General features: G+C 39.7%; 1 long non-coding RNA gene across 1 annotated transcript in view; it reads left to right on the forward strand.

Annotated features, from left to right (window-relative positions):
- Positions 1-13789, forward strand: part of LOC122812204 — a 442766-nt gene that overhangs the window by 99217 nt on the left and 329760 nt on the right. The gene's annotated exons all lie outside the window — the stretch shown is intronic.

The raw sequence follows: 13789 nt of genomic DNA on the forward strand, positions 1-13789 counted from the left end.
GTTTTCTAAGTTTTCTTGCTGCTTTTGGTGTTTTGTGAATATATAAATTCACTCTGAACTCTTACTATTGAATTCACATCTTCTATACCAAGTTCTAGTCCCTACCTAAAAGTAATAGTCCCTGATGAAAACTGATCATTTCTCCCAGAATTTTCTTAATCTCTATAGCAGTTTTAAGTATAAATACATGTCTGTGTAATTTTCCTTCCTTGCCAGTAGCCCCTTGGTACGACAAATCTACCATTATTGTCTTTTTTCCCCTTTTCTATCACTTTTGGAGCTTCTCGTGCAATTAATGTAAGTACTCCCATTTTCCTTTGTCCCAGATATTCTGCTGAATCACCATCCTGAAATCCTTTCTTTATCAAATTCACATTATCAGTTCTTTCCAAATGTGTCTCCTGTAGCATAGCTAATCCCACTCTGCATTTTAATATAGTTCACTATGCTTTCTTTTTGTGTATATCTCTGAGACAATTCACATTTAAACATAATATGGAAAGTGTCATTATGTTATGAATAATTCTGACCTGTTCTATAACAGTTTTTTTATGTCTAGTTTCAGGTTTTGTGTTACATGCATACACTAATGTTTGGCGGGTTGATCTTTTGTACAGTTGTTGCTTGTCATATACATATGAACCTGTATAATGAAAACTCTCAAAAAAATACCACCAGAACACCTCTAAAACCTGTTAACTAACATGCAAAACTATGTACATCTTCAAATAATGACATTTAACCCTCCTAATGGTAACAATTATCTCAGATTGACACCCACACTCAAATGCTTGAATTAACCTATAATGAAGGTTATCCATGATAGAATGCTTGGCACAGCCTGTGCTTCTACTTCCACTAAGTGATGTCTGTTTTTGTCTTATCTTTATTCCTGCCCAGACTAGAAAAACACTTGAATGTTTTCAGAAAACATTATCTCATAGCCATTGAAAGCAAGAGTTATTTTGTTTTTACTGCCCCTTATGAGATTGTCTCCATAGAAATATAAGAACTGTATACACAGTTGCCTCCACTATGAGCACTTGTTTATTTGCTAGAGGAAAAGTTTTCATTATATCCAGTGTTCTTTTGTTTATTTGCTTCCTCTTAAAACTTATTAGGTCAAACCAAGTGCCTTAATCCAGACATTTCCCTATGCAAAAGTACGAAAAAACATCAATGTTTCTTGTATCATGCTCTTTTATCCTGACTTTTCTTCTATTTTTACATTGCAGTATCTACATTTCTTAAAACTGAACACGTAGAAAGAAAGGAGAAGGAAAAAACAGTGGCACCTGTTTACTTTAGTATTCATATTACATTCAAAATAACTTAGAAAGGTTCACTATATATCATGCAGTTTGTTATGCATTATAAAATAGTACGTTAAGAACAAAAATTTTGTTTTACATACAGTTGACTCTTTCTTTCCACTTCCTCCCTTTTAAAGTTTCTTCCAAACATCAATGTCATGAAGTTGAGAATATACGTTAGATTCCCCTGCAAGTTTAATAAAGTCAAAGCAGTCCAATATTTCCAGGTTTTCTTGTTTCACTGTGTTCCACAAATATAATTAATGCTCACATTTCTCCATCAGTTTCCAAATTACTGGTTTTCTTTCTGTTGCTCTCCATCTCCCAAATCCAGTCTCTGCTTCATTTCCAACATACTCCTGGTTTTTCTAGTCAAATCTTGTGTATTTTCTGTCTCACAAACATTTTCCTTTGAAACATTGGAAAATGTTTCATTGGCACAATCTCTCTGTGGGCTTTACTACCAGTTTTACTACCAGAAGAAAAAGAAGCAGAATTTTCTTATATTTGATAGCTCACTTTTTTGGGGGAAAACCTTTTTATTTCCTCTTTAGGATGTTCTGCACCAAAAAATGATTTTGTCCCTTGAGTGAAGAATATTCTGAAAACAGCTGGATACAGCAGCTTGAATCTCATACCATTCCTGCTTCTCAGCAATCCCTGATTACTGGAATAAATTTACTCCTGTTCTGCTTGATGTACAGAGAGTAATCATTTTCCACAAATACTGTACTGTCTCCCACTTTTTGCACTTTGTCTTTCTGCCACAGTTTTGTTAGAATAAAGTCTTTCTGCTGGTAGGATTTCATCTTTACTTTTAAAGGTCTAGATTGCTTTCTCATGGCAAGGTTTTGAACATACACATGATGCGCCCTTTCAGTTAATAGCTCCTGCTCTGGAATACCTGTCCAGTTGCTTTTGTGCTTTCAGAACATTAATACAGTCTGTTCCTTCCAGGTTCTCTGGTACAGCAGAAAATTTCAGGTTTTCCCTATGTGCTCTGTCCTCCAATTCTATTATTTTTGAAACATCTCTTCTTGAGCAGTCTCATACTCAGCCAGCCTTTTCTTCATTTCGACCTTTGATTTTTGTAGTTTTTAGCACCTCCTCTGAATATTTGCTTAACGCTTCTTCTATTTTTTCCAACCTTTTGTTATTTGAGTTGATATGCTCCTTCAATGTTTCATTTATTTTAATCAGCTTTGAGTACATTTGACTTATTTTTCCTCTAGATTACTAGAAATCATGTCTTGCACCAAAGCTGGAGCCTGCACTGCTTTTTGGTGAACAGTTGCAGGATTCTTCCCAGTCAGTGTCCTATCTGCCCTGGGGCATTTATAAGCCTAGCCCGATTGTGTTTGGCTTACGCCACCCCTTGATTTGAGTATACTGTGCCCTTTTTAAAGTTTAGTTTACTGTGCCTCTGTCCAATAGTGACACGCAAGTAATCCCCGGGACAAACCTACGATCCCCCATCCACTCCTCAAGATTCTTCTTGAAGAGAGTCAGTGAGGTGCTCTGCCTAACATGAATTGGAATTCTATTCCAGAGCGAAGGGAGCCTCTGGGTTATGAATCTGTCCCTCCAGCATGTTCTATTTATTTCTGTGCTGAGGTTCAAGTCCCTCGAGCGCGTGGCTCTAAGGGATTTAGATTTACTGAGTGGGAGCATGTCCATTAATTCTGGGTTGGACATAGCTTTATATGTCAGACATAAATCGCCTCGAAGTAGGCGGTATGCAACTGAGTAGAGCTGGAGTTTTTTTTAACCGAGCAGCAGATGGCATCTGTTTGAGTCCCTTGATCCTCCTGGTGAGGTACTTTTGGGGTCTTTCTAATTGCTGCAGGTGTCGGGTAAGGTATATCCCAAAGGGGGCATTGTATTCTCTGATGGGCCTGATGGATGAATAAAGGGGCACGATTACCTCTCTTGATCTAGATGTGAATCCTTTCTTGATGAGGTGTGTTATGTAGAAGGTCTTTCTAACCACTTTGGCAATGTGGTTGTCAAAGGAGAGATTGCTATCTACTTGGGTCCCCAGATCCCTAATTACTTTCTCTGTACTTAATGGGTTACCACCTATGTGGTAATTTGTGGGCACATTGTTTTTGCCAAAGGGTATGACTATACATTTTTTGTCATTTAGCTTTAGACCATGGCTCTGGCACCAGTTATCCGTTTCTGCGAGACCTTTTTGAAGGATGTTTGTGTCAGCTGGAGAGTCGATTATGGCGCCCATTTTGCAGTCATCTGCGAACTTGGTGAGCCATAGTCCTCCCACATTGGCCTGTACCTCAGAAAAGTAAATACCGAACAAGAGAGGTCCCAGGACAGAACCTTGTGAGATGCCACTTGTGACCAGTTTCGAGTCTGACATGGCTCCAGCAACTCTGACTCTGTGGGTTCTGTCTTTGAGCCAGTTTGCAACCCATCTTGTGACATAGGGGTTTATATTTAGGCTGGATAGCTTATCTATGATGCCCAAGTGGGGTATTGTGTCAAATGCCTTTGCGAGGTCCATATAGGCTGTGTGGTCTACCTTCCCTTCATCTATGGCCTTGATGACTGTTTCAAAGAAGTCGACCAGGTTCAAACGGCAGTATCTGCCCTTGACAAAGCCAAATTGGGTAGGATCTAGTGTCTGTAGGTCCCCAATGTCTTTGTTTATGAGTTCCATGATGATCCTCTCCATAGCCTTGCAGACTAGGCTAGTCAGGCTTATGGGGCGATAGTTTCCAGGGTCCGTAGAGGCGCCACCTTTGTGGAGTGGGACCACTGTTGCTGTACGCCATTCTTTGGGCACATATCCTGTAGTGAGGCTGAGATTGTACAGCAGTTTTACTTGAGGGATTAGTTCTTTTGGAGTTCATGTAGGACGCAACCCGGGACGCCATCTGGTCCCATGGAAGCAGTGTTTTTTGCTTTGGAGAGGGCGGCCTTCACCTGAGCATCAGAGATGTTTGGGAGGCTGCACTCTGCCGGGATAGATACTTGCTCTTTGGGGGGGAGGGGGTGGAGAAGTTTGCACTGAACCTGTCTGCCAGGATATTGGCGATGTCTGTGGGTTCAGTGTATTTTTGTCGCTTAGAATCAACTCAGAACAAGTCTGGGAGTTGCATCCCAGGTTCCTAACATAACTGAAAAAGCCTTATGATTGTCTTTAGTGTCCTGTGCAATTTTTCTCTCGAAGCTGGCCTTGGAGGATTTTATGAGGGATCATAATTTTTTGCTAGTACTGATCAGAGATGCCTTCCCTTTTAGGGATTTTGCTCTATCATGTAGTAGCTTCCTCCTTCTGTTGTACAGTTTATTTATGGCTGGGGTCCACCAGACTGGACACCTGCCTTTGGATGATTGGGTCTTGATTTTGTTTGGGATAGCATGATCCATGAATTCCTGGAGATGTCCGTAGAATGCGTTTATATAGGCTTCTACAGTTTGGGCCGTAGTTTCCACTGGCCCTGGGGCCTTGAAGGATTCCACTTCGGTTTTGAGAAGTGTGAAGTTCGCTTTTGAGAAGTTTTTCACTGTCGTTTTCTGGGCTGGGGGTGGGGTCGGGATGTGGATATCCAGTGAAATTAATTTATGGTCTGATCTTACCAATGAGGGATATACTTCTGGTATGGAGCATAGAGTCCCCATGTTGGTAATGATAAAGTCTAGTATGTTTTCCCCTCTTGTGGGAATGGTGACTAGTTGTTCCATAGCATTTGAGTTTATAAATTCCAGGAACCTTTGGGCTAAGGTGCTGGGGCTTGAGTAATGCTCCCAGTCTATATTTGGGTAGTTGAAGTTGCCCAATATAATGGTGTTCGGAGATCTTCATGTTCTCCAATGTTTTCAGGAAAGCCGAGTGGGATTCCTGACTTTGAGAGGGTGGTCTGTAGGATGCTATAAACTGAAAAGCAGTCTTGCCCACTGTCAGGTGCACATGGATAGTCTCCGATACTTTGTGCAATGCCACTAACCTGGAGGTGTGGATATCCTTGATAAATATGGAAACTCCCCCTCCTTTTGTGGTTCGGTCCAGGTTTTGGGGCCAAAAAGCATGATATGAGGTATAACCTGGTAGTGCTGGGGTGCTCTCTGGAGCCTTGAACCAGGTTTCTGTCACTGCACAAATATTGATATTCTCCATACTGAGGAGAGCTTCGAGTGCGTGCATCTTGAGGTTAAGACTTCTGGCGTTTAGCAGCATTACCCTTGGTTTCTTGTTCCTTGTGCTGTCTATGGAGGTGGGTTTGACTTTTGAGCCTTGCCTAAAAAAGGCACTATGGTGGTGGCGAGAGCCTTTGCCAATATCCGAAGGCCCAGGGGTGACAGGTGCAAGCCGTCCCTAGTGAAGCAACGTGGCTTGTCGAGCATGTCATCCAAGGCTGACAGACACTGGATCCCCTTTGAATGACACCAAAATTTTAGCCAGTTGTTAAAATCGATCATTTTGTCTTTATATTGTGGCATCATTCTAGGTGAGGGTAAGATGCTGCTCAAGGTCAGGGTTATACCGGCCTGGGCTACATGATCAGAGAGCTCCTCTATGTCTCTTTTCATGTAGTCGAGGGAGGTACGTCTCAGGTCATTCACGCCAGCATGTACAATGACTGAGTCATATTTGTATTTGCTTTGGAGTTACCTGAGTGCTTGCGTTATGTGGCATCCTAGCGCCCGACAGGCAGCTCACTGTGACCTTCTCTTTATTCAGCCTGGTGAGCGGGATGTCAGTGTGTCTGACAATAGTCTCAACTATTACAAGAGTATCAGGTGTGTTATTCAGCCTTAAGGGCTGTGACTGCTTGGCACACTGACTTTGTGTGCTATGTGTTGTACATGTTTTGTTTTGGGGTAGCGTTTGCTTGGATGTCTGCTTTGGTGGTCTCTGTTGCTTAGGTAGATTTTTATTTAGAGCCTCCGATTATGTTTTTGTGTTTTTATGTGTTTGGTTCGCTGTTGTGGTGGGACTGTGTGATACTGGAATTGTGTTGCGTGAGGTTACCTTCTCCTCCAGACTGGTTACACCAGTTTTGAGATGAGAGAGCTCAGCCTCCAGTTTGGCTATATGGTTGCATCTCTCACATATATTTGAACCTGTTTGAAGGAGGAGAGGGTTGTCTGTGTACATGAGACAGTTGTAACATTGCCTCAAAATTCCCAGATTCACCAGCTGGACTGGAGAGAAAACCATTGACTGACCTTTGGACATGCTAGAGTAATATAGGGAACTGAATTAAAATGGACCAATAGGGGACAAGGTAATCGTAGAGAGTATAAGAGTAAGTAGTGCTTATGGTTTATTAGTGCTAACTTGTAAGATTACTTATTTGGACCGGTGAGGGGCCTTAGAATGAGAATATGGTGTTTAATTTGAGAGAGAGATCAGTTCTAAGGGAAAAAGTGAAGAGCAGACTTTGTGGAGCCAGGAATAGTTTAAACCCAATTAGGCGGCGCTGCCTGATGTTGCGCTATGAGCAAAAACGCGCAAAACCGCGCAAAAGAGGGTTTTAAGAGAGGGAGATCAAGGAGTTTGGAATTGACCCAAAATGGCCAATAAAACTACAATTTCAAGGAAGTAACCACTCCCACAGGGGCAGGCAGGCTGCTCAATGTTTATCACTGCCACTGATGAACACAGAGACTTCCCTTTAGCCCAAGCAAACAATGGCCTCCAAGAAACTTACAAACAGTTCAGAACAGCAAATGTGTAACTGGACTTTTTTAAATCTCAGGAAAGTGGGGAAAAAAGCAAGATTTTTTGTTTTTTTGTGTTTTTAAGGAAAGCAGAGGTTCACAAGTATCAACAAGTTAGAACAGTGCAGTAAATGACCCCACACTTGAGTGCTAGGCCAGAGACAGATAAAATGCAAGTTTTAAGAAAAAAACGATTTTAAAAATAAGTGCACGCAGGAAATTCAGTACACGCAGGAAATTCAGTAATCAGCTCTAGGTTGTGTTCTAAATACAGTTACCAACACAGAAATCAAGTTTAACAAGCCAGAAAATGCTCAAAAGTAGGCGGCAATGCAGAAAAACTTAACAAATAATCTGAAGAAAAATACTTAAAATCTCAAAAGTGGCTCCTTTCTTCTCTCAGCGTTTTCTCCTCTTGGTGGTTGCTTCACCAACAGCCAGTAAGTCTGAAAAGATGCCAAAACCATGAGGCAATCGGGTTTTAAGAGAGGGAGATAAGAGAGGGAGATCAAGGAGTTTGGATTTGACCCAAAATGGCCAATAAAACTACAGTTTCAAGGCAGTAACCACTCCCACAGGGGCAGGCAGGATGCTCAATGTTTATCACTGCCACTGATGAACACAGAGACTTCCATTTAGCCCAAGCAAACAATGTCCTCAAAGAAACTTACAAACAGTTCAGAACAGCAAATCTGTAACTGAACTTTTTTAAATCTCAGAAAAGTGGGAAAAAATGAAGATTTTTTTTTTGTTTTTTTTAGGAACCTATGAACCTATAAGTAAGACATGTTGGTGAGACAGATATGTGCTTCAGGATATCCCATTGTTCTGGAATAGGCTCCCTCTCCATGTGAAGCAGAGTCCATCCCTAACCCTATTTAAGTGTAACCTTGACCAATGGATGGAGAATCAGAAATTCACAGTATGATTGGCCTCCATGTCTCTGATCGGCAGAGGTAGGTGGATCTATATTATATCAAAATAGCGAATGCTGTATAATCAACCCTAATGTGTCAAAACACAAAAATGCCGAACACAGGGATCAGCGATTCTTTTCCCAGGGAAAAAAAAATCACTGATCTGTAAAAAAAAAAAACAAAATAAAGTGGGGGGCAATGCCCTGCACACCTCCGTACTTAACTCCGACATCGCAACACAGTGGAGGAATTGGCAAAGTCCCGAAAATGGCCCAGTGATTTTTTTTTCCCTGGGAAAAAAATCACTTTATCATGCTTTTGGGATTTCACCATTTTGAGTAAACAGGGTCGATTAAACAACATTTGCTATTTTAAGTGTTTACTTATTTACTAGGAACTCAGGTAGACAGTAGCTATGCCTAACCTAACATACCCCCCATAACCTTTAGAAACTTCCTAACATACCTCCTTCAAATAAACTCCCATGATGCATAGCAATACAATTGGCTTTAATTGGGTGGCTAGGCTTATAAAGGCCCTCATGGTCATTAGCCTAGTATATACCTATGAGCCTTTATGTATGTATATTTACATTATACAAACCTGCACGTACCTATGTCACAAAATACTTTGTGTTTTCATTTTCACTCAGGTCACTGAAGACTGTTTGCCTTACTCCTCTATCTATTGACTGTTTTAGTTCCACTTTCTGCCAGTTATGGTTTTAGCAGATGGGGGCTTAGAGAGAAAGGATAGGTGGCAACCATTCTTAGGGGACCAACTTGTTATTGCTATTATTATTAACATAATTTTCATGCCACGAGTCCCTCCCTGTTGTGGCTGTCAAATTAAGTGCATTTTCTGCTCTGTGAGGCTTAATGCAGGTGTGTACATACATACATCATCACTTGGGCTGGAGTGTTGCACAGTCCTTGAAAGATGCAGTGTTTACCATACTGTAATTTTATTTGCTTATATCATGCAGCTTGCTAAGTGTCTCTCAAACTATGTGACTTAATCAGCCATTGTCTCCTTGGGATGTGTGAGTCAGCATTAGCCATTGTCTTCCCTTTCTCCTCTGCTTATTATTTCAGCATTTCAGCCTGCTTTTCAGAGGTCATTGAACTGCAGTGAAGGCACCATCTCTCTGCTCTGCACAGACAGATTTGCATTCTTAATATGTTATATACTATCTATATGAGGTGACATGAGCACACTTTTTTCACATAAAACATATTTCTGATCATGCCAGATACTTGTTCACAAATTTATAGTTTTTAAACTGTACTTTTGAATATGTGTTTGAAGTAAGAATATAATTCAGTTGATCACAGTGTTTTTGCTGAAGACAAGTCTGTTAAAACTACCTCTGATAATAACAGTTAAACTAAAATTAAATTGCACAAATAAAAATCGTGTCTTTTAGTTAGGATGTCACAGTGATGAAGTAGCTGGCATTGCTGCCTCAAATCCCAATTGTTTAGTTCAGTACTCATCGGGGGCCTTCTGTGCAGATTCTTCTCATCATTGCTCTGTCCGTGTAGTTTTATGCTGGGTGCTCCAGTTTCTAACCACATTCCAAAGACATACTTTAGGTGAATCGGTGATGCTATAAATTAGTTTTCATGTGCATGCCCTATGCGAGTATGTGTGTGTATATGTATGTGTGTGTGTCTGTATATCCTCTTATATGTGTTTGTATTCCTTGATTCCTTATGCTTACTGAGTACCAGAATGTGCTGCAGCTTCTCTGGCCCTCAGTTTGATTCAACAGGTAATTCGATAATGAATTAATGACTTTGAACCGAATGGCGTATGTGAGATGTGCCTTCTGGCACAAGGCCCATTCAGCAGCTTTACTTTCTAAGCTCATGTCTGCAGACTCCTTGTTCAGATGTATTTCTGCTGTAGAAGGAGATCTAGAAGTGCACTCCATTCCTACTTCGGTGAGCAGAAAGAGGGATGGTTTGGTGAGTCACTTCCTTCACTTCAACTTCAAATCAAATTAGCATAGAATTTCCTAAAACTGTTACTGGCAAAGGAATCAAGATATTTGGAGGAAGCAATTCGAGAGGGAAAGGTGATAGAATGGTATTAGAGGTGGGAAGAGGCCAAAAATACATTTGAACTGCAGGCTAGAGACTGCCTTCTCTATCAAGGATTGATAGCAGAGTGTAAGCAAATGTAAAAGAATGGAGGATCCTAAGTGAAAGACCAACACTGGTAGAATTTTAGTTGAATCTAGAACAGAAGCTGCTGTTAAAAAGGGATAATTAGTAAGGTATATAGAATATCGCATGATAACTATAGGAATCAATTAGAAGTGGTTAGAAAGGATTGGGAACAGAGACTGGATAAACAATTCACAAAGAAATAATGGAAGAATATATACATGGCTCCCAAATATGCAACAAAGTCTAGAAGATTTAAGATTCTTGTTTGGAACTATTTGCATAGGTATTTTTATACCCTTGAACAGTCTACAAATAATTTATCCTCAAGTAGGTTGCAAATGTTGGAGGTGGATGGGGAAAAGGAGGTATATGGGAACATATTTTTAGGGAGTGTAATAAATTGGCATACTTTAAAAATTCACTGCAGACTACTTTGTCAGAATTATTGGGTGAGCAAATTAGTTTAATCCAAGAAAACACTGAGCCATGCCTGAAGCAGTCCACAAGGTGTGGCCAGTGGCTCAGTGTTTTCTTGGTTTATTGTGGACATTTCAGCCAAGTTATTTCTCCTTTTCTTTGCATTTACTGAGCAAATTGGTTTAACTAAGGAAATTAATTTTTGAGCTGTGATACACAATTTGAATTGCCTAGGGGTAGTAAGGACTTGCTGCATTTAATTCTGGTAGCTGCCAAAAAGCAATTACTAGAAAATAGAAATTGAAGCCTAAACCAACAGTATTAGAAGTAGTGGATACAGTAACAGAGATAAAAGAACTGCAAGTGGGATCTTTACAAAAGGGTAGGAGCAAATTATATTGAAACAAAATCGGAGTTGGGAGCAGTACATGCAGATTAATATGTTGGAGAAGGAATGAGTTTAAGGGAAGGCAGGAATTGCATGAGCTTTGTAATGTTTGATTAATGACGACTGTAGAGAAGATCATATGTGATGTATAATGTTTGCATCTGAAAATATATCAATATGATTTGTTTGCATTTGTATAAATGCATCACTGTCTGTCATAAGTGCTAATTAAAGATGTGCTTTGTTTAAAAGAAGTTACAGCACTGTTCTTAAAGTTCTGAGAATATTTTGCTGTGGGTTGTACCCATTTTTTCATCGTTTTTGAAAGTTTCAGCTATCCTCATTTTCTAAGTGTGTGTTTTAAATCAGTTTAAGTGCGCTTCCAGTAAGCAGATCCCAGTCACATATAACTATTTACTAGTTTTTTGGTTAGGCCAAGGTCATCCAGTGGACTTCTGCAAAGTCTTCTTGTGATTCATCTGGGTCAGTTGGAGGCATGGAGAGTTTAGCTTCATGTTTTTGTGACAGAGTAGGAGAGCATGTGGTTGTCTCACAGGTTTTCTTCCTCTGAAGAGATAAAAAGCACAAAAAGAAATTAAAAGTAAAAGAGAGGGAACGGGAAAAGTAAAGAGAGCATAGAGGACATAAAGCCTTGATGTCAATAGCCTCTCCTCTTCCAGATTCCTCCAAAATTTTGTTGATGCTTTCCACACTCCTGGTAACATTATCTTAACTTCTTGAGTCAACTCTCACTGGCAAGGGAAGTTTATAAACCCAGTCAAATAGAGGGATCTACAGGGCAGAGATGGATGTTAGGTCCCCATTCTCCCACATTGTTGTTCAATGGCTACAGTTCAACCAATGGCCACCTATAAGATTATAACTGTAAATATATGTTTGTATATGTGTATATGTACAGGTGTACCACTTTTAATATAAAACATTCAAAGTCAGCTGGAATAATACTGACTACAAAAGGTCAAAAACAATGTAACCAACACAGAACTTTGCATATGCAGGAAAACAGCATCTAGTCATGCAAACTGTAATTTAAAAATAAAACAAAGAAAAACAACCTTTTAATTAAGTAAGTCATTAAAATATTTGGTAACTAGGTAAGAAGGCTAGTTTTAAGATATTTCAGACAACAGACAGTTAAAAATTACAGGAATAATAACATGAGAGTAACAAGTACAGTGTTTTAGCAGTCTAAAGGCAAATTTACTTCATACATTACTTAACAATAATTCGAATACCATATATTTTTATTTTATTAACTGCTGTCTGTATGATGTTTATGCTTTGCCTTGATTTTAAGGAAATGACTGGGAGGGCATATTTGACTTCCACTCTCTGGCAGATGTTCAAGTCTTGTGATTCTGATGCATCCTGCAGTTAAGGCATATGATAAAGGTTATCAGTGAGCTGGTTTTATATTCCAGGGTTTTATTTCCTCAACCCTCATTTGCTGAGTGCCTTTGAAGAAAACACTTAATAACTTAACTAGACAATACTTCTGGGTCACCCTTGAAAAGGGGCACTTATGTCCACTGGGCTTACCTGGTTAAATTGATAAGTAAATAAAAAGAAAGTGGGAAAGAACATCCCCTTAATTAGAGCTGTTCTGTACTGAAAGATAAACATGTTCAACTTTACTTTCAGCTGCCTAAGAATAAAATCACAGTTGAGCATGGCAATGTGCTTAAAGGAAATAAATGTATTTTACCAGATGTTGGGATATTTTTGGATATATGTATGCTTTATTGGTGTTTTAAGAGAATCGATGAGCTATAGGGATTGCACATTGATTGTTTCAGTAACCATGTAAGTGAGTATGGTCAGGCTGACCCTTTTCACCCATGGCCCATATCATAAACTGGCATATATGCAAACATGCATAGTAAGTAGTTATAAACAATTTGAGGCATTATCCATACATGCAGAGTACGTCTGCTTGCTTTCAAAAGAATCAGATCGTCCACATATAGGATACTGTCTAATGTGGGTGTTGTAATTTCAGGTCATTTATAAATGGAGCAGACCCAGCAATGATAACTTGTGAGACCCCAGAACTGGTTGTTACAAGATCAGAGAGCAGTTTCTTATTTATTTATGTATTTAATTTGAGGGCACTTTACAGGTATGGGTATTGAACTACTGCTGATACACTTTTAAATGGCCATCTGTAAAACTGAGTTTGAAGTTTCTTGCTGATCAGTATGTGTGACACATTCAAACCCGGTGGCCCTTGTATCTTAGAAAGCTTAAAAATCTTTCAGTCTTGATTTGCTTTATGGGTGGGGGTCATCTCGAACTGTGGTGGCACTAAGTGAAACCCTAAACATCTAGCCAGACAGATGTACCTCTCAGTTGTCTGGATTTTTGCAGAATGTCTAGATTTTTGCCCCATATTTTTGGTCTGCTCGTCATAAAATTTGTGGATTTCTGTGGCAAATCAGCAAGGACTGAATTCACTAAATAATGACAGGCATTTGTTTTAGGCTTTATATCCTTCAGAAAATGCATATTAACACAAAACCATTTATTTTAGCAAATTTTAAGTTGATAAGAGCAATATTAAAAAAAATGTCCCTATTTTGGGGGCCTTTGTGTCTCCATTATTTTTGTCTTTGTCTAGATTTTTTGTTGTAAGAAGTTGAGAGCTATGCAGACAGACCACCCTCTGGATGGGGAATCTTTGCCTCTGGATCACTTGACGAAGTGGGTATTTGTATTCTTTTACTCCAGCCATGAAAGTGTTGTACTTTGAGAAGCATCTTCTGGATAGAGCATCTGACATGACTGGGGCTGTACGACTTGTGAGTGAAGAAACATGGCTCTGAGTGGCTCAGATCACCACAGGTTTAGCAGTCGGCTTGTATTGTCTCCCCTGTG

The sequence above is a fragment of the Protopterus annectens genome, chromosome 9.part0, assembly GCF_019279795.1.
Source record: "Protopterus annectens isolate FY-2018-M chromosome 9.part0, PAN1.0, whole genome shotgun sequence".
NCBI lineage: Eukaryota > Metazoa > Chordata > Ceratodontiformes > Protopteridae > Protopterus > Protopterus annectens.